This window comes from Ornithorhynchus anatinus, chromosome 14, assembly GCF_004115215.2.
Source record: "Ornithorhynchus anatinus isolate Pmale09 chromosome 14, mOrnAna1.pri.v4, whole genome shotgun sequence".
Lineage (NCBI taxonomy): Eukaryota > Metazoa > Chordata > Mammalia > Monotremata > Ornithorhynchidae > Ornithorhynchus > Ornithorhynchus anatinus.
In genome coordinates, this window is record NC_041741.1 from 13,802,356 (window position 1) to 13,822,239 (window position 19,884).

General features: G+C 51.5%; 1 long non-coding RNA gene across 1 annotated transcript; it reads right to left on the bottom strand.

The window, feature by feature from the left end:
• Positions 1–736: 736 nt before the first annotated feature.
• On the bottom strand, positions 737–4,681 carry LOC120638814. The gene is made up of 3 exons (XR_005660784.1): positions 4,569–4,681; positions 2,795–2,912; positions 737–1,451 (listed from the first exon to the last, which is right to left on the bottom strand). It is a non-coding gene; the product is annotated as an uncharacterized LOC120638814 (long non-coding RNA).
• Positions 4,682–19,884: the final 15,203 nt, after the last annotated feature.

Below are 19,884 nucleotides of genomic sequence, written 5' to 3' on the forward strand. Positions count from 1 at the left end.
TAAAGTTAAAGGACCACGTATGAACATATACAATAGAAGCAAAGAAACAAGAAAGTCTCTGCCCTTGAGTAGCTTACACTCTCCTTCTTCTTCTCCTCTTTCCCCTTCCAGCTTCCCAAACCTAGGTCCAAAGCTTTGCACACATTAGGCCCATTTCCCTGTAGGTGCTGCAGCTTGAAGAGACAAAGCCATCGTGTGCTGGTGAAAAACTGATGGTGATGTAGGGAGAGCTGAAATCATTTTAATCATGGATAAGGGTCTAGGGCCTGAATTTAAGGTGGATCTTTCCCCATTTTGCCATTGCCAAGGGTGATCGATTGGGGCCACGCTGGAATCCAGAGGGAAGGGGGCAGCTCAACTGGGGATCATACTAGACGGGGAAAGCCAGAGTGAAGTGAAGAAGGGTGGGATGGCTACTGATCATCATCACTGGTCCCCTGCCATAGCCCCGCTTCTCCAGAGTGGAGGGAGATAAGGAGAGATGGACCAGGTATTTGCCCTCTGTATGCTGCTGTAGGAAATGGGGTGGGCCCCATCTGGCCCTCTGAAGAGACATAGTGAAGTTTCCTGATCTTTTTTTAAAATGGTATTTGTTAAGCACTTACTATGTGCCAAGTTACTGAATAAATACTGGGGCAATCAGAAAGAACCTAGTCCATGTCCCATGTGGGGCTCAGTCTTAATCCCCATTTTACAGATGAGCTGAGACCCAGAGAAGTGAAGTGACTTGCCCAAGGTCACACAGCAGACAAGTGGTGAAGGCAGAGTTAGAACCCAGATCCTTCTGACTCCCAGGCCCGTGGCCTATCCACTAGGTTGAGCTGCTCCTCAGTGGAACCGGAGGTTAAAGAGTGAGCTGACCTGGAGATGGGGTCCGGTCTGTAGGAGACTGTCGGGCGTTGGTGGGGAAGGGACCAGGGTTTCCTTGCGCTCCAGTCCAGGCTCCCATCCCCACGCCGATCTGCGAACTGATCAAACCCTCCATTTTATAATCAATGATCAATCAATGATATCTATTGAGCCCTTACTATGTGCACAGCACTGTACCAAGCGCTTGGGAGAGTGTAACACAACAGAATTAGCAGACATGTTCCCAGCCCATAACGACAGACTGACATTAATACGAATATGTAACATCTTTACAATATATAAAGATATGTACCTAAGTGCTGTGGGGTTGGGAGTGGGGCGACTATCAGATATAAAGTTCAAGTCAATAATCGATGAGGGACATCCCCGCACATCCTATATGATAAATGGGAATTTCGGATGAATATTCTTTTCGAGACATCGGCGTTCCCCATCGACAGACGAGCTGTGAAAGTTTCTTTCGGAGATTTTCTCGGAAGGTGGCGCCACAGCCCGCCGCTCCGACAACCGGCCGAAGAAAAGGCCACTGATTACGGGCAGAGGGAAGTTGGGCGGCCCCTGCGCTTGCTGTGTGCAAAGCACTGTAATAATAATAATAGTAATAATGATAATTATTAAGCGCTCACTAAGTGCCAAGCACTGTTCGAAGCTCCTGGGGGAGATACAAGGTCATCAGGTTGTCCCACGTGGGCCTCACAGTCTTCATCCCCATTTTACAGATGCGGGAACGGAGGCCCAGAGAAGTGAAGTGACTGGCCCGAGGTCACACAGCAGACAAGTGGCGGACCGAGGATTGGAACCCACTTCCTCGGACTTCCAAGCCCGTGCTCTTGCCACTAGGCCATGCTAAGCATGTGGGAAAGTAAGACAACAATATAACAAATACATTTCGGGCCCGCGACGAGATTACTGGTCGCGTGGGCCCTGCCCTAATAAAATACTAATAATGATATTTGTTAAGCGCTTAATTTGCTTGTATCCACCCCAGTGTTTAGTACAGTACCTGGCACGCAGTAAGCTCTTAATAAATACCAGAATAATAAATACTATTAAGTGCCTCCGGGCTTCCTGGACGCATCTTGCTTCTGTGCCAGGGTCGGGTTGCACTACGGTAGGCCAGAGCGCTGGGTTGGCAGACCACAGCAGTCTGGACCCAGGACCCAGGAGTGCCTCAATGGTCCTGGGAATGACGGGCCGCTCTGGGGACCCTGCGGCGGGGACCTGGACTGGCTCCTTGGGCGCTCCGGCCTGGGTGGGAGACAGAGATCCCTGCAAGGACAAGAGGGGGAAGAGGCGGGATGAGGGCAGCGTGGCTTAGTGGAAAGAGCACGGGCTTGGGAGTCAGAGGTCGTGGGTTCTAATTCCGCTCCACCACTTGCCAGCTCTGTGACTTGGGGCAAGTCACTTCACTTCTTGGTGCCTCAGTTACCTCATCTGTAAAATGGGGATGAAGACTGTGAGCCCCATGTGGGACAACCTGATAACCTTGAATCTACCCTAGAGCTTAGAACTGTGCTCGGCATACAGTAAGCGCTCAATAAATATGAATGAATGAACGAAGAGGCCAAGACTCCCGAGATGAAGAGACGCGAGGGGTTAGAGATCCCTTCTCCTTATTCATCAAATCGTATTTATTGAGCGCTTACTGTGTGCAGAGCACTGTACTAAACGCTTGGAAAGTACAATTCAGCAACAGAGACAATCTCTACCCGACAACGAGCTCACAGTCTTCATCCTCCCTCCTGATCTATATGTACCCCCCAGTCTTCGAGGGGCTCCTTCAGCTCTTCCCCTCCCTCTGATTCAGCGCCATCCCTGGCTCCCGCAATGAGGATGGAAGGGTTCTCTGCCTCATCCCCCGTCACCAATCAAGGCTATTTATTGAACACTTACCGTGCCGAGAACACCGAACTAAAGCGCCTACCTTTTCTCTTCATCTCCGTTTTTATTTCTGGATTTCCGTCTCTCTGGTCAATAACTGAGTGCTTCTGTGGACGGCTGCATGACCTTGGGCAAATATTTATACCTCTATGTCCTCATCCCTAAAGGGGGGATTAAATACCAATTAACCCTCCCACTTAGACTGTGAGTCCTAAATTGGACGGAGCTGTGTCCGACTTGATTATCTTGAATCTACACCAGTGCTTAGTACAGTGCGTGACATATTGTAAGCCCTTAACAAATGCCACAGTTCTTCTTCTTCTTCCTGTTATCATTATTATTGCTATTATTATTGTTACCGATTTGTCTCTCTATATCTCAGAGTCTCTGACAGCCCTCTGGCTCTCTCTCTCTCTCTCCCTCTCACCAACCCCAGGTTCCCAGAGCCACATCTCAGAATTGATGTGCTCCCCCTCCCACACACACTCACACCCAGCATTTCTTCCCTTTCTACCCCTCTTTCAGGCCGTCAGTTATTGAGCGCCTACTGAGGGCGGAGCACTGTATTGAACGCTTGGGAAAGTACAACAGAAGTAAGAGACATGCGGGCTATGCTCAAGTAATTCACACTCTCATAGGGAGGAAAGGGAAGACAGACACAAAGTATTTGCAAATAGAAGGAGCAAGAGAAGAACAAGGTAATGCAAATAAGTCAGGATGAAATAGCCGAATGAATAATTTAATACACAAATGAATATATTCATACACGCAAGTGCCGAGGCTGGGATAAAATGCAGAAAGGTTAAAGATGGGAATCGGGTTGAAGAAACTGAGGTGGTGTGGATTAATCGGGGAAGGCTTCCCGAAGGAGGCGGCATTTTTAGGAAGGCTTTGAAGACGAGGAGAGTGTGGTCACCGTGGGCGGTGGGGAAGAAGTTGGGCTTTCCAGGGCGGTGAGTGAGGGCTAAGAAGTGGAAGAATCAACAGCGAGGCACATTTAGCAAGTGAGGAGTCGTAGGTCAGGAGTCCCTGATTCCGAGGCTGTGTCTTTTCTCTTCCTTTTCAAAAAGCCGGGTCTCGCCCCACCCCTATCCCCATCCGCTGGGAGCCAGCGGATGGGAGTCGCCCCTTAGCCTGGTATTGAGTCCTGGCTCGTTGACGCCTTCTTGCCATTAGGCCATGCCAAGCACCGGGGAAAGTACAATATAACAATATAACAGACACATTCCGTGCCCACTACGAGTTTACGAATCGCGTGGCCTTTGCCCAGTAATGGCAATAATAACAATAACGGCATTTTTAAGCGTTTAATTTGCCTGTATCCACCCCAATGTTTAGTACAGTGCTTGGCACACAGTAAGTGCTTAACAAATACCAGAATTCTTCTTCTTCTTCTTCGAAGGGATAAATGTTTTCCTGGGGGGCAACCCTCATAGTGGGAGGTGGAGAGTGGGTCCCCCACGAGTTCCCCTGGATCTCCCCATTTTTCCCTCTTGTCAGTATGAGTGTGTGGTCTCCCCGAATTCCACGCCTAAGAGAAGGCCGACAGCGAGGCTGGTGAACAGACATAAACACAGGTAGGCAAACAGCAGAGAGGTAGGCAAAGAGACAAATAGAAAAGCGGACAGGTAGACCGGTATGCAGACCGAGAGACAGTCAGGTAAGTACTCAGGGAGACAGACAGGTCCTTCCCTAGGCTCTCCGTCGTCGATCACTACTTTCCGTGCCAGCCACCCCCCATCCCACTCCCCACCGAGCTGATGCCCTCGAGTTCCGACTTGGCTGCGGCGACAGGGTGACAGAACTGGGCTTCTTACCTGCTTACTAGCTTGTCCCGGGAGGGCAGCGTTGGTCTCATTCACATTTTCTAATCAATGGTATTTATTGAGCCTTTACTGTGTGCAGAGCACTGTACTGAACTCTTGGGAGAGTGCGATAGAACCGAGTTGGTAGACACGTTCCGTGACCGCAACGAGTTTACAGTCTAGAGGGGGAGATAGACATTAAATAAATAAATGATGGTTATATACATAGGTGCTGTAGGTTAAGGGAAGGGTGAATTAAGGCTGCAAATTCAAATGCGAGAGCAGCGCAGAAAGGAGTGGGAGAAGAGGAAATGAGGGCCTAGTCGGGGAAAGCCTCTTGGAGATGTTCCTTTAATAAAGCCTCGAGTTTTATTTCTAATCCAATTTCGAATTTCTTTCTAATTGTATTGCTTTCTAATCTGCTGGAGGAGAGGTTGGGTTCGCAGGACGCGGGGCTGGCGCTCCGTCCTTCGCCCTCAGCCTGGAGTCACCGGTGTGATTTCGTGTGTATGTGTGTGTGTGCACGCGTGCTTGTGTGTGCATGTGTACGTGTGTGCATGTGTGCGTGTATGTAAACTCGGGGCCCCGCACGAACGCTGAGGACGGGAGCAGACAACTTTTCCTCGATCCCTCCCGACGGTACTGCTGGTAGACAAAAACCAGACACTCAATCAGTGGTATTTATTGAGGCTTACTGAGTGCAGAGCACTATGCTAAGCGCTTGGGAGAATACAAAAGAGTAACTAGGCATGATCCCTGCCCTGAAAGTGTTTACAATCTAGTGGATTTGATGTCTGTCTCCCCCCTTCTGGACTGTAAGCCCGGTGTGGAGAGGGATTGTCTCTAGCTGAGTCGTACATTCCAAGCGCTTAGTACAATGCTCCGCACACAGTAAGCGCTCAATAAATACGATTGAATGAATGAAAGAGGGGGAGGAGAGAGTACGCTAGTTCTTACGGAGTGAGGACTCAGGTGCGTTGATGACAAAGCGGACAGGAGGTTAGGATGGCGAGATGAGAGATTAATTAGGGAAGGCTTCCTGGAGGAGGTGTGATTTCAGAGGGCCTTGAAGGTGAGGAGAGCAGTGGCCTGTTGAATCAGTCACTAGTATTTATTGAGCTGGTGGACACGGGCTCTATCCGCTACTTCGTGCTGCTTCTCCAAAGCCATTAAGATAAGGTCCCTACCCCAGGGGGGACTGTTCCGTCATCTAAGCTTGGTCCGCAGGATCCCCGGGCCGGATCCGTGGCCTAGTGGCAAGAACACGGGCTTGGAACTCAGAGGACGTGGGTTTTAATTCCGGCTCCACCACTTGTCTGCTCTGTGACCTTGGGCAAGTCACTTTACCTCGCCGGGCCTCAGTTCCCTCATCTGTAAAATGGGGATCAAGACTGTGAGGTCCACGTGGGACAACCCGATTACCTTGTATCTACCCCAGCTCTTAGAACAGTGCTGGGCACATAGTAAGCGCTTAACAAAACCATTATTATTATTATTATTATTACTCCCCTGGAAGACACGCTGCCCGGGGTTGCACCGGGCTGAAGGAACGGACCGTGAAGTCCAAGAGGCTGCCGGCTTGGCTGCGGGCGCCCAAGGCGTCTCTTCGGCTATAAAACTTTACTGGTGATCGTTTGGGAGTTACGGCAGCTCCAGAGTTATAAAACTTGCCATAAAATTCCACGCAGTCATTAGGTATCCTGCCCTCATTTCAGCAGAAACAGTTCTCCAAACCCGATTGTTTTCACCCTCTCACGTTGGACGGAGGGAGAGGGAACGGGGAAGACGTTCCCTGGACCCATGAGGGCCGTCGGCTGCATCTCTACCCCATGACCCCGTGGAGGACCCCTCTCCCATCTCTCTGTCCTGCGGTGTCTGTGAAAGTTAGCCCTAAATTGCTGAGCAAACGACAGATCGGATCAAACTACCAGCCAATCAGTGGTATAGAGCATTTACTGAGTGCAGAACACTGTGCTAAGCGCTTGAGGGAGTACGATAGCGTTGGTAGACACCATCTCTGCCCTCAAAGACCTTAGAGCCCTGCCTTTAGAGAAGCAGCATAGCCTAGTGGATAGAGCACGGGCCTGGGAGTCAGAAAGAGCTGGGTTCTAATTCCAGCTCCGCCACTTATCTGCTGTGAGACCTTGAGCAAGTCATTTAGCTTCTCTGTACCCATTTACCTCGTCTGTAAAATAGGGATTAAGACTGTAAGCCCCATATCCGACATGGACTCTGTCTAACCTGATTGGCTTGTATCTATCCCAACCTTTAGTACAGTGCCTGGCACATAGTAAAGGCTTAACAAATACTGCAAAAAAAAAGAGTTTACAATCTTGTGGTCCCCTAAGTTCCAGGATCTCAGCGGCTGTAGGGGAGGAAGAGGGGCTAGGGGTTAGAGCCCGAAAGCCAGAACTCGAGTGGACCCGGTTTCACACTTACCGTGGTGAAAGACTCTAGTTGACTTTACCCAGAAAAAGCCAAACCAACAGGGAAGGAGGTTTTGCAAGAGAGAGAGAGAAATGAGCTGTGTAGACCAGGCAGACCCAAGTGGCGGTGCGATTCAAGTCCGGGCTTCTCTCTAAAATGAGCTAGTTTGGGGTGAGGTTCTGTCCCTTGGGCTAAAGAATAGTTATAGGAACTTCACTGCAGCACCCTTCGCTAGCCAGGGAGGGGAACCGGGTCAGATTGCTGAGTCCCTTCGAAATTGCAGCCCCCACCTTCCCCCCCTCCCCCCCCCCCCCCCCGCCCCAGGGCAGGGGAAGAGGTCAGAAGGTTTCCAATTAACCTTTCGAAGTTCTTGTCCTCGACCCTGACCTTGATCCTGGGCCTTCGGAGGAACGAAGCCGCCAAAGAGTATCATCATCTTCAATGGTATTTATTGAGCACACACTGTGTGCAGAGCACTATACTAAGCGCTAGGGAGAGTAACTCCCAGCCCTTCTCTTTCGGCTCTTCCTGCCCGGATATGGAGGCTGCTAGCCTGGTGGTCCCAAGAGCTGAGGTTTGCACGCCCTCAAAAAAGTGGCTGTCACATAATTTTGTTAAAAGCCTACTATGTGCCAGGCACTGTACTAAGCTCTGGGGTGGCACACAAAGCAAATCCCACATTATTATTATTATTGTATTTGTTAAGCGCTTACTACGTAACAGGTATTGTTCTAAACGCTGGGATGGATACAAGTAAATTGGGTTGGACACAGTCCTTGTCCCAAGTGGGGCTCACAGTGTCAATCCCCATTTTACAGATGAGGTAACTGAGGGCCAGAGAAGTGAAATGATTTACCCAAGGTTACATAGCAGACAAGTGGCGGAGTAGGGATTAGAACTCATTACCTTCTAGTACTTAACAAATACCATAAAAAGAAAAATGACTGGGCAACGGGCTGGAAGGGCTTTTGTGGCAGCGCCTCTCTTTTCCCCAGCGGCCTCTGGACTTCCATCCCCCATAGAAACAAGGAACTTTTTGGTTCACATAGAAACTCTTCCTCTAGGCTCCTGCCCTAGGAACCGAACAGTGTACCCAAGGTGTTCCACTTTCCTTCCCGCCCCCTCCGGAACAGAATTAAGACCTCGAGAGACCCTAAGTGGTTTCCCTGAGACGCCTCCTGTCTCTCCAAAATTCCGGGATCTGAACAAGAAAGTTGCTTGTATCGGAATCTATTTGAAAATGGCCCTTTTCCCTAGTTATCCCCTTTGAAGGTAAAAGTGAGAATCGATCCTGAGAAAATCCTGAGGAAACAGAAAGAACTCCTTCTATCTTCCAGCAAAGAGCCAAAAATATAATTGTTAAGGATATCGCTATCCTTCCCAGCCAGGTGGGGTTTCGGTGGCGGGTCAGAGAGCTCTCTTGAACTTGTCGCTCTAGATTAATCAATCAATCAATCAACGGAATTTATCGAGCGACTGCTGTGTGCAGAGAACTGTGGTAAGCTCCAGAAACAGAAGCTTGAGGTCCCCCTTCTCGGGAGCTTTTCAACTTCATGGGGGAAGACAGATATAAATGATTTATGAACAGTGGGAGTGGAAAAAGAACAAGCATTAACCACAGAGTAATAAGAATATGCCTTCAAGAAATGATTACTAATTTAATAAATCGTATATCTAAAGCTATCTATTTATGCTGCTTTGGGGTACAAATATGTAAGTAGTAAACGCGTTAGGCGTGGCTGTTGACGTTTGTATTTCCTCTATGAGCTCATTATGGGCAGGGAAGGTGTATGCTAAGTAACGTTCTGTTGAATTGTCTCTCCCAAGAGCTTAGTACAGTGTTCTGCACATAGTAAGCGCTCAGTAAATACCACTGATTGATTGGGTGGGCCGAGGAGAACAACAGGGACAGAGCGACTCGTCATCATTTAGCTGACATTAATGCATTTGTGTCTTTGTAAAACCGCGGGGTGAACTCCCGAGGAAAGCGATCGAGTTACTCGGCAAAAGAGGTCTACCACGACCCTTCCCCCTCAGATTCTCAGATGCGGCCCTGGCCCGCCTTCCCGCTTCCAAATCTCCCCTCTCCAATCAATCCGGCGTAACGAAAGGCTTGTCCGAGAATTTTAGAGCATTCTTTTCATTTTTCCGATCCCTCTTCTCTCTCTCTGATCTCAGCGAAGCTCCACCTGACCCTGCCTTTCGTAACACTGTCTGTTTCGTTCTCCTTACCTGGTTTCGGCTGCCTGGATCGTGTAGTCCTGGATCTGCGATCTTCGAATCTGCTTAGTAATAGTGACAATAATAATAATAATAATAACAACCGTGGTATTTGCTAAGCGCTTAGTATGTGCCAGGCACTGTACCAAGAGTTGGGGTTGGATACAAGCAAATCGGATAGGACACAGTCCCTGTCCGGCATGGGGCTCAGAGTCTTAATCCCCATTTTACAGATGAGGGAACTGAGGCACAGGGAAGCGAAGTGACTTACCCAAGAACACACAGCAGGTAAATGGCAAAGCTGGGATTAGAACCCATGACCTTATGACTTCCAAGCCCATTCTCTATTCACTACGTCATTTAGTCAGACCAAGATAGCGACTTGGTCTGCCATAAAGTTCGGTTAGGTAGAATAATTAATAACTATGGTATTTGTTAAGTGCTTACCGTGTGCAGGCACTGTTCTAAGCGCTGGGGTGGATCCAAGCAAATCGGGTTAGACACATCCCTGTCTAACTAATTTATGGTATTTGTTAAGCACTTACTAAATGCCAGGCACCGTTCTAACCACTGGGGTAGATACAAGCTAATCAGGTTGGACACAGTCCCTGTCCCATATGGGGCTCACACGCTTAATCCCCACTTTACAGATGAGGTAACTGAGGCACAGAGGAGTGAAGTGACTTGTCCAAGGTCACACAGCAGACAAGTGGAGGAGCCGGAATTGGAACCCAAGACCTTCTAGCATCTCTCCCCCATGCGGTGACGATCCTGGAGGGAGAGACAATGGGTCATTGTTGAGGGGGAACAGGCAGGGAGCCCCCACCTTCCTCAGAGGCTGCCATAGTGAAGTTCCGCTGGATTCTGATGTCTGACCTGGGGCGCCCTGTGCAGTCCCAACCACACTTGGCTTTGCATTCGGCTCTCGCTCGGAGGCAGGCGCGGGCCATTGTCAAGTGTCTAAGAGAGGATATGTTCGTTCAGCTAGCAGGCGTGTTTGCTTTCAGGGAAGATGTGCTTTATTCAAGCTTAGCCCCACAATAAGAAAGAGATCCTCCATGTGTCTTAAACACGGTTGTATTATTTTCCAGACCGTTCTCAACATTTGGGTGGTAAAGGTTGTGAAATCCACAACTACGCCTCAGCGTTCCAGGGACATGTACAGACTGCTAAGCTTTACCTTCGTCATTTCTATTGACACAAGAAACCCCGAAGAAAGCTACAGCATTATGTAGCACGGCCCGATTGCAGATTATTCATTCTCTCGCTCACACTCAGGATGGCGTGCACCTCCCCCCTCTCCCCAGCTACCCTCGGGGAGAGGGGATAAAATATTCCTCTGATAGGAATGATCAGCTCTTGCATGACCTCAATACCTTTCCATCCTGAGAGATCCTCAGGTTTCCTGATCACAGGTACTAAATACCCACGTGTGCATTTCTGGAGCTAAACTGGGGTTAACTCCAGGCACCGATTTTTTTTGTTGTTATTTTTTTCCCCGATGATGGTTTTGCCAACATTACCAGCAATATTTACCGGCCTCCCGCTTGGTGTGCAGAGGTCCATTCTTCCACTCCTGGCGCAGGAAGCCTTAACAAAGACATTAGTATTTTCGTTGAAAACAAAAAATTTACCTGCGGATCTTTATGACCCCTACAGAGGCTTTGTCTTTGAGAAGATGCAAACTTGCGTTTTAGCTATTTTTAGTTGGAATTGTTTTTTTTTAATTTTTGCACTTTCAACGAGTTCTCTCCTCAAACTTTCAAATTTAAGCGTCAGTGACCGCGGTTTTGCGAGAGTCTAGTCCGCCCTTTGGGAAAAAAATCTGCTTAGTTGGAAAACAAAAATGGGGAATGAAGCAGGTTAAAGGGAAGGAACATATGTTTCTGAGCACGTTCATGAGAAGTACTCTGAGGGGTTCCAGGTGACCGGGGAAAGGATGGTGACCGAGAATCCAGGTTACTGTCGGATTTGGATAGGGCTTCGAGGCGCTGCCATCCTGGTTTTGCATCGGAACTTTAAACACTGCCTAGGCTATAGCACCTTGGTTTGTATTTCATTTTTTTCCCTCTTGCACTCAAGTGAATTTGTTTTCCGTAACCCTAGGTTCGTCCCACTGACCAGGTATTAAGCGCGGGACGCTTTTCCAGGAAATGCTGAGGTTGGCCATGAAAACTCGCCCCACTCAAAAATACCATGGTCCTTGGGAGGGCTTGCCCCCGCCCCGCTCAGAGCTGACGCTGCAATGAGGAGAAGATTGGGTCGGGCTTGTAAATGTCCTGGTTCTTCCCAAATCGGAGCGATGCTGCTCCTTCGCCATTAAAAGGAGGCATCTGGCTTTTCTATCGCCTGACTTTCAGTGTTTTAAATTTGCGGCCGAATTTGGCAACACCGTCGGGATTTGCACTGGGGGAACGGGGCAATTATTTCTCCCACCTCGGACGAGCCTGCATCTCCTGCTGGCGGGCGGCGCAGCGCCGGACGGATTGCGGCAGAAATTGGATGCGAGTAAAAGCTGCGGGGAATTTGTGTCGGCAACCCCCATGTTGTCGATTGGCCAGGACTTCGGCCCTAACACCTCCACCGGCTTCAGAAAAAAAGTCCCGTGTGACTCTTAATCGCCCCGTGTGCTCTGACGTCTATTTGGGGCCTCGCCCCAAGGGAGGGGGTTTCCCCAACGGAAAGGGCCCCGTCGGCGATGACCCGAACGAAAGCTTATTGGACACAGCAACCTCAGCTCTGCCATCCGCTTAGTGTGGACCGGCTCCGGGAGGCCGAAGCTTCCAGGTCGACCAGAATGGGATTGAGCCCCGAATTGCTTCCTATCAAGAGAGAAGGGAAGCTGGGGGGTTCTAGGCGAGTCATGAACATTAGTTCCGTTTTGCTTCCAGGGTTGCGGCCAATTAAACATCTGGCAGACAACTTTTGAGCTAGGTCATCAGACTGGACCAAGTCTCAATAGTTCACTGCTACAGAGCAAAAGCGTTTTGGTTTTTGACTCGGGAAATTCGGGTTTAGAGGAAGGACTTCCTCGATTTCCCCGTTGATTCTATTCTCGGCTCTCAAGAAATCCCTTCTCATTTTTCTCCGTGCCGTCCCTCGCTGGCTTATTAATTATTTACCGGAGTTACGAAGGATAAAACAAAGAAGGAAAGAAGTAGGCAGAATGCAGCAGACATCTTTCTATGAATATCACAAGTTTGGGGGGTGGGGATAGTTTTTGGCTATTTGCACATTCCTACCAAGGCAGAACTATTTATTTCGGCAGCCTCCGATCATATCCTACCCCAAATCATGAGATTTGCTTGCGTTTCCTCAGAGAATAAACCGTGACCCCCTCGAATTGGCTCGATGCGGGGCTTTGGGGAGCAGATCTCGCTCTGTTTGGGACCCCAGGTTGAAGGCGACCCCGATGCCGGCGAATGAAACTCTTTCCCCCAAATTTAGAGAATCTGTAACCTCCTGGGCCCGAATAGCCCTTTTCGTTCTGCTGAGGTTAGGTGGGTCCCTCTGATGACATTACGACCCCGTTGTTGGGTAGGGATTGTCTCTATCTGTTGCCGAATTGTTCTTTCCAAGCGCTTTAGTACAGTGCTCTGCACACAGTAAGCACTTAATAAAGCACTTAAAAAACAATTGAATGAATGAGGGTACCTACCCCAGGGGAAATGTCCCCAGGTTTTCTACCCTCACAGACAGCTCCTTTCCTCTTTCGCTCTCAGTTTTGGGGATTCGGGTTCCCAGCCCGGCAGGCGGGTTTCCAAGCTACCCCGGCTACCGGGACTTCTGACCCGGCCAGGCACAAACGGGGCTGGAGGACTCCCGAAATGGCCTGGGCCAGCGCTGGGCTCGGGAAGAAGCAGGGAGGACTGCGGCGGGAAGAAGGAGGATGGAGAAGAGAGAAAAGAAGGGAATAGGGAAGAAGACGGGGAGAAGGGATAGAGAAGAAAGGCAAAGAATGGAGAAGAGCAGGAGGTGGAAAAATCTCCATTCTTTTATACGAGACAAAATGGACTCCGTCCCCCTTCCTTTACCATTCAGTTGAAAACTACAAATTCGAGATCAGTGAGATCGCTGAGAGAGCTTGGTGGGGGGAGGATGGAGGAGAAGGGGAAAGGGGGAACGATTGAGGAGCTGAGGCTGGGGTCCTCCTCGGAGGCTCAGCTCGGCCTCCCTCTTTCGGGCCTGGAGTCCTCAGGCAGACTCCTCCTCAAGAACAAAAGACAAGGTCGATTTCAATTCTCCTCTCCCGCTCCCCATCCCTCCCCCGGAGGCACCGGTGGATTCCGGAGGCCCCGGGACGAGTGCCAGGACAGGGCAAGGCTTCATTAGAATTGCTCCCTGCCTGGGGTCTCCAAGCTAAGCGTGGCCGGGACCCACGCTTCTGCTATCACCTTGCTCTGCAGAGGAGGTTCGTTGCGCATGGAATCAGATCGCGCCTCTGCCATGTTCTGTCCCTGCCCTGTCGGACCCGTCCACCCCTCTGACCCTGCCATTGCTCAGTCCTGTCCCGCCCTGCCCAGTCCAATCCAAGTCCCCGACGCTGGCCTCGAGGGAGATCCGAGAAACAGCTTTTTGGAACGGCTGGACGCGGATCCGTTGTTTGAGCAAATCCCACTAGCAGGACTCGGGGACGTGGACCTCTTTTGTCCCTAACATCCCCTCTTCTCCTCCTTCCCTTTTCTGTCCCACTCCCTCTCCCCTTTCTTCCCTCCGAGGCTCCCCCCCTCCAATCGCCCAGGGTCTCCGAGGGATAGAGTGGTCGGAGTTCCCGGCGGTGGACAGAGGGGTATCAGGGGTGACCTGATCAGTCCTCTCGCCCTCTCCCTTCCTCACCCTGGTCTCCTCCCATCTCTTCATTTCCCCTTCCCATTGCCTCCTTCCGGAGCTCTCGTCTAGGCCGACGGGAGACGGAGGGCAAGGTGTAGGGGGCGGAGGCGGCCTGGGTTCTCTGTGGGATGTCAGAAGGAGGAGTAAAGGTCCCCAGTAGGAAGGGAAGAGAGAGGGAGAGAGAGAAGTAGATAGAGAGAGAGAAAGAGATGCTTCTAGCTGACAAAGAAGTTTTGGAAGAAGCTGAGACCCTTTCCCCGCAGGGGGCGCTGAGACCAGAGCCCGCAGACAGCGGGGAGCCCATTGGCTTGGGACGGAGGAGAAAATCGCCTTCCCTCCCCAGGCTCACTTATCCTCCTCTCCAGCTCTCCTCACCCCCATTCATACCCGGTCGCGCCGCAGGTACAACCCGAATCCATTAATAACCCCCGCCGGGATCTGGGCATCCCGAATTCGGACCTCGTGAGCCTGGCGGGGACTAAGGGAGCAGGCAAACTGGAGGGATGATGCTGTGGCAGGGCCAGTGAAAGCCTTAGGCCCGAGAGAGGAGCTGGGATACCCGAGGATTTATTGGAAGCTGCAGCGGGCACAAATGCCATAACCATGAATCCACACTTGCCAACACACACACACACACACACACACACACGGTAGACGTATCAACCTTGGCCCATTGCTCCTTCCTCGCGACAAATCACCAAAGGAGCTTATCCAGGTGAAGAATTTAGAAAAAAAAAATCATCGAAGGTTGACCAAGGAGGGAGAGAGGAGAAGAATGGAATCCGTATCCCTCAGAGTCTTTCCTCTACATTTTTTTTAGAGGCGGGGGGAAAGGACTTCTAAGTCGGATGGAAACGACCCTGAGGGTTGGGGTGATTTTGGTTCAGCAGGAGCAGTGTGTAGAAGTTTTAGATGTACTGGGTCCTGATCTCTGAGACAGACGGCGTCTTCCAAAAGGCAGAGCTCTTTGGAGAGACCTTCGCCTCGGGACAGACAAAGCTCTCCAAAATGGAGCATTCCATTTCCCAGAGATCGTTTCCAGTTCGAGTGTGCTTCGTTGGTTCCGAGCAGTTGCCCAGACTGAGAGGGAAGTGCGAATTTCCGACCAAGTTCCCTTCTCCCACCTTGGGCAGGAGGTTACACATCTCAGGGAATCTCCACCGTGGCAACAGGAGAAGGGAAGGGACGAGGAGGAAGAGGAGAAAGAAGAGGAGGAGGAAAAGGAGAAGGAGAAGACGAGGAGGAGGAGGAGGAGGAGCAGGAGGATGAAGCCGTGTCTTGTCACCGAGTCCCATGAGCTTAGTTGGATCCTAGGTTTCTCCTTCTGCTTCTCCCCCTGCCCCGGAAATATTCTCTTTCGATGCTGATTAAATCACCAGTAGCCCCATTAAATCGGGTCCTGGCTGAGCTGTCCTTCTGACAGCAGGTCCGAGATAAATTCCTCAAAGCGGATTAAATTGATCTCGGAAAGTGCTGACAGGTCCAGGGCTCACTTTTGCTCTTATGGGGTGGGGACAGCCCGGGACCCTAGAGGATCGGACCAGGCTCAAGGCCCGCTGCTCGAAAACTCACGGGAGAGGCAGGCAAGGATTACCACCGTCCAATGCGCCTAGGCTCCGAAACCGAAAAGCACGCACTTTTTATAGTAACCGTTAGGAGAGAAAGGAGAAGAAAACCGGAGAGCTGGGCTCAGGCTGGGTGGAAAAGACACCGAGGAAAGCGTGTCGCTGCAAGTGGACTCCCCCAAATCCTGAGATAAAGTCGAACATCGCGGGTCCCGCTCCCGACTTCTGCGAAACCAAGAGTCCCGTGGGGACGGCCGTCCATTCCTCGGCCCAGTCGGATATGTACACACCTGAAATTAATTTATTTCTATTAATGTCTGATTCCCCCTCTAGGCTATAAACTCGCCATGGGCAGGAAACGTGTCTACCAACTCTGTTGTATGGTAGTCTCCCAAGCGCTTAGTAGGCTGACTGCCTATCTACTTGTTTTATTTTGTTGTCTGTCTCCCCCCTTCTAGACTGTGAGCCCGTTGTTGCCTCTATCTGATGCCGAATTGTACTTCCCAAGCGCTTAGTACAGTGCTCTGCACACAGTAAACGCTCAATAAATACCACCGATTGACTGATTGATTCCTCCCAGGTTGTCTCCGCTGGCCCAGTTTGCCCTCCGTCCATCTCGGTCGCCCCGATCACTGGAATGTCGCGGCTGGACGGTCTCTCCGATGCGATGGACCTTCCTCCCCCGAGCCACGACCTCCGATCTGTTCAGCGGCAAAGCGCGGGAGGAGGAAGGGGGCCTGTCCACGGGGAGGGCGAGGACCCCCTTGCGGGTTGGCTCGGGGGTCTCCATGCGGGAGGAGCCGGGGGCTGCGTGCGTGGAGGGACGAGAAGCTCCCCCACCTGGGGCGGGCGTGGGGCGGCGGGGCAGGACAACCCCGAAATCGTTGGGCGATCAGAAAACTCCCCCGAACTCGATGGACGCGGGGGCAGGATACCCGCTGGACGCTGCCATAGGCTCAGTTCGGTGTCTGATTCTCTTATGCCCCAGGACCCACTGGCCCTCCAGGGTCTGACCCATCCCGCGCCCGCACTCAAGGCCAGGCCTACCGCAGCCGGGCTCCTGGATCCCAGACCCGGGACTCTCCCTTCGGAGCAGGGGGCGGGGGGTCCCCGTTAGGCTCCGGTCCTTCCCCCCACTTCCTCTCGCAACAGTCCCGGGGGAGATAGGCGAACCTCCCGGCTCGGATGGCTGAGTTTCGTTCCGGAAGGACGGGGAGCCAGTCGTGTTTTCGAAAGGCCATTACGGTCCGCACGCTTCGCAGTGTACACAGGGACGCACGCACTCCAACACACACACACACACACACACACACACACACACGCGCCGCCAATCTCCAGCTACACAAGGAACCCCCCTCCCGCATACACAAAATCCATTTACACACAGTCACCCATCCTCGGACACACACATCCGTGATCTCCCTACTTCCACCGCACATTCCCGCACTGCCTTCCACCTACAGAAAACACTTCTGAGATACACGTAAACGGATTCACACATCTGCCATACCCACAGACAGGGTACACACACCACGACTCACTTACATGTCATAGACCCATAAACGGACACATACACACACACACCCTATACACACAGAGGCTGAGACTCCCCGCTTCCCCCGCCTGGGCATTTCCACTTTTGGGAAAATGGGACCTTCGGGTTCCCCCGAGGCTGGATCTCAGGGTGTTCCCGTCACCCCAACAGCCTCGCCGGCCTAGCTTCGGCGGCCGCCGGTTTTGCGGGATCCTGGACCCGGCCTAGAGGTAGGGACCGGTCAGCGGGAGCCAGCGGTGGTTTGTCCTTTCCAGTCCAGCCTGCAGGTCGGACTTGGGGCCAGCTTTGCCCCGACTTCGGGCTGCAGGGGGGCAACAGGGGGAGGACTTCGCTCCTCTAGGACCAACGTTTAGGACTCTTCAGGGGCCCTAAACCGCCCTCCCTCCCCCGCAGCCAGTCTCCCTCCGCGGCTCCCGGACCAAAAAGTTGGAGCATCCCGAGGAAAGCGGGCCTGCCGCGTCTCGTCTACCGCCCAGGAAGGAGAAACAGGGGAGGGGAAGGGAAGGGGAACAGGGGAGGAATAGTTCATCTTCCTACACTTGCCCAGTCGAGTTGCTTTTCCCCAGACGGGCGGGCCCGGAGGGAGATCACAGTGTCAGCCGGCCCCGGGGCTGGGACTGATGACATGTATCGAGTCTTCGGGTTCTGGACAAGACCATTATGCCCCGGCTTGGAGCGGTCAGGTCGTTAGCGCCTGCCGGCAGGGTCACTAAGGGTGACCGCCCCGCCCCATCCCGCCCCACAGCTTCCAGGAGCGGTCCTGCCCGCCCCTCTTCTCCCTCCACCCCCTACTCCCCCACAAAAAAAATCCTCGGGATCGGTACCCCCCCGGCTGGAGCGGGAAGATGCAGCTGAGCTGCGCCGGGTTGTTCTCTCCCCCGTTCCCTCCTTTCCCTCCCTCCCCCACCCCCCTCCTCCCAGTTTCGAGCCTCCCGGAGAGTAAATATTTACCCAGAGGACGGACCGCCCGGGTGCCAGGGCGCAAGGAAAGATTTCTTGGCTTCTCCTCTGGTTTTTAGTGGGCTGGGGGGCCTCGGTGATTTTTTCTTTTTTGTTTTTACGATTTCGGTGACTCGAAATTCTTCCATTCCACTTGCTGCCTCCCGGTTGCTGAATCCGAGGACTGAGACAGAAGCAATCCCGGGCTGGTGCCCATCTGTTTGCTGGCCGGGGCCGGCTCCCCGGATCCACGCAACGCGCTTCCCCAACCCGGGTTTTCTGCTACCAACGTGACCTCCAGGCCAACTGGTTGATAAGCCCCATTTACTCATTTGGCCCTGAAAGAAATCTGTGATATCATTATCAACGTTATCATTTCCCTTAGTAGCCAGGCGGTACAACGGGATCGTCACGCTGTTGCTTCTTTCCGAGCCCCCCAAACCTGACCCGGCCCGGTTCCCTCCTCTCCTTTGTCCTCTGTTCCCGTCTCGGACTGATCCTACACTGAGGGGCCACGAATCCCCCGCCCGTCCCCGGAGTCCAAATGAGAATTCTCTCCCCAAATCCGTTCGCTGCCGATACATATGGCCCGGCCCGTTCCCGATCCACGGGAGTGGAAGGTTTCCCGACGGCTCCTGATGAGGATCCGGTCCTCTGGGGGGGAAAGCAATTAGAATGGCCAGACATAGGAAAATGAACCATCTCATGGTGGGAAAAATGGAGCGGGAGTGTGTATATGCGTGTGTGTGGTCGGGGGATGCCTAATTTGTTTTGACACCGTCCGGGAGGACCATAAACAGGTTTGGTGGAAGATGAAGACCTGGAAAAGATGGGCCAGACGTTTCAGCCACTCCAGTACCCGCTTAGAACAATGGATGGCACAAAGTATGCGCTTAATAAATACCATCATTATTATTGAAAGAGAATGAAGGCATGCCCCCTGTCCCTCACCTCTAAATTCTGGGGGGCATGGACTGTTTGGAAAGTTGAATTTGGAGGCCAGATTATGCTGAGAGCAGTATCAAACGAGATCGCAAATCTCGAAAATGTTCCGACCTTCTTCAAAACATCGCGTCATCACCAATCTATCCTCCCAGTAAATGATTCTGATTTATTCGCAAACTGCTCGAATTTCTCCCAAACACCCCGCATAGCTCCAGATTAATTTTCTTGGCATATGGAAGTGGTCAAGTTGCTTTCATTTTTGAGTTACAAATAAATCCATTTCTCCTATCGACGTCTGAACGCCGCACCTTTTCCTAATACTTTTCTTCGGTGAAATTGAATTCCAAGTTCCAGATCATTACAAACCGTAAAAGCACATCGACAGTTCCGTTTATGCAAATACAATAATCCTAGTTTTCATTTTGCATCTCCTTTGGAATTATTTTTAAAAAATGGATGATGTTTGACTTCAGAAATAAACACAGTTAAGCACTGGATAAGAAGGCACTAGATTCAGGTACTGTCTCACTAGCCCTGGGGATTTTCACATACCCATATCCAGAATCATATACTTTTCTAACCAACATTGGCAAAACCTTTCTTCCCCCCTCTTTTATTGCAAGCTAAAAGGAACACTCTTCGAACATTGAAAAGTAAAGGGATTTTCGCTGTTTGAACTGGTGTCACCATCACCAGCAAATCCGTCTGGGGCAAAGTGATGCGCTGGACCGGACCCTTTAATTTCAGCACAGAAGGAGTCCAGTTCCCCGCAACGTACCGAAGCGTTAAGGGTAGAGACCTGGTGGTGGGATATAGGGTTCGGACACGCGAGTTATCACCTGTTTTA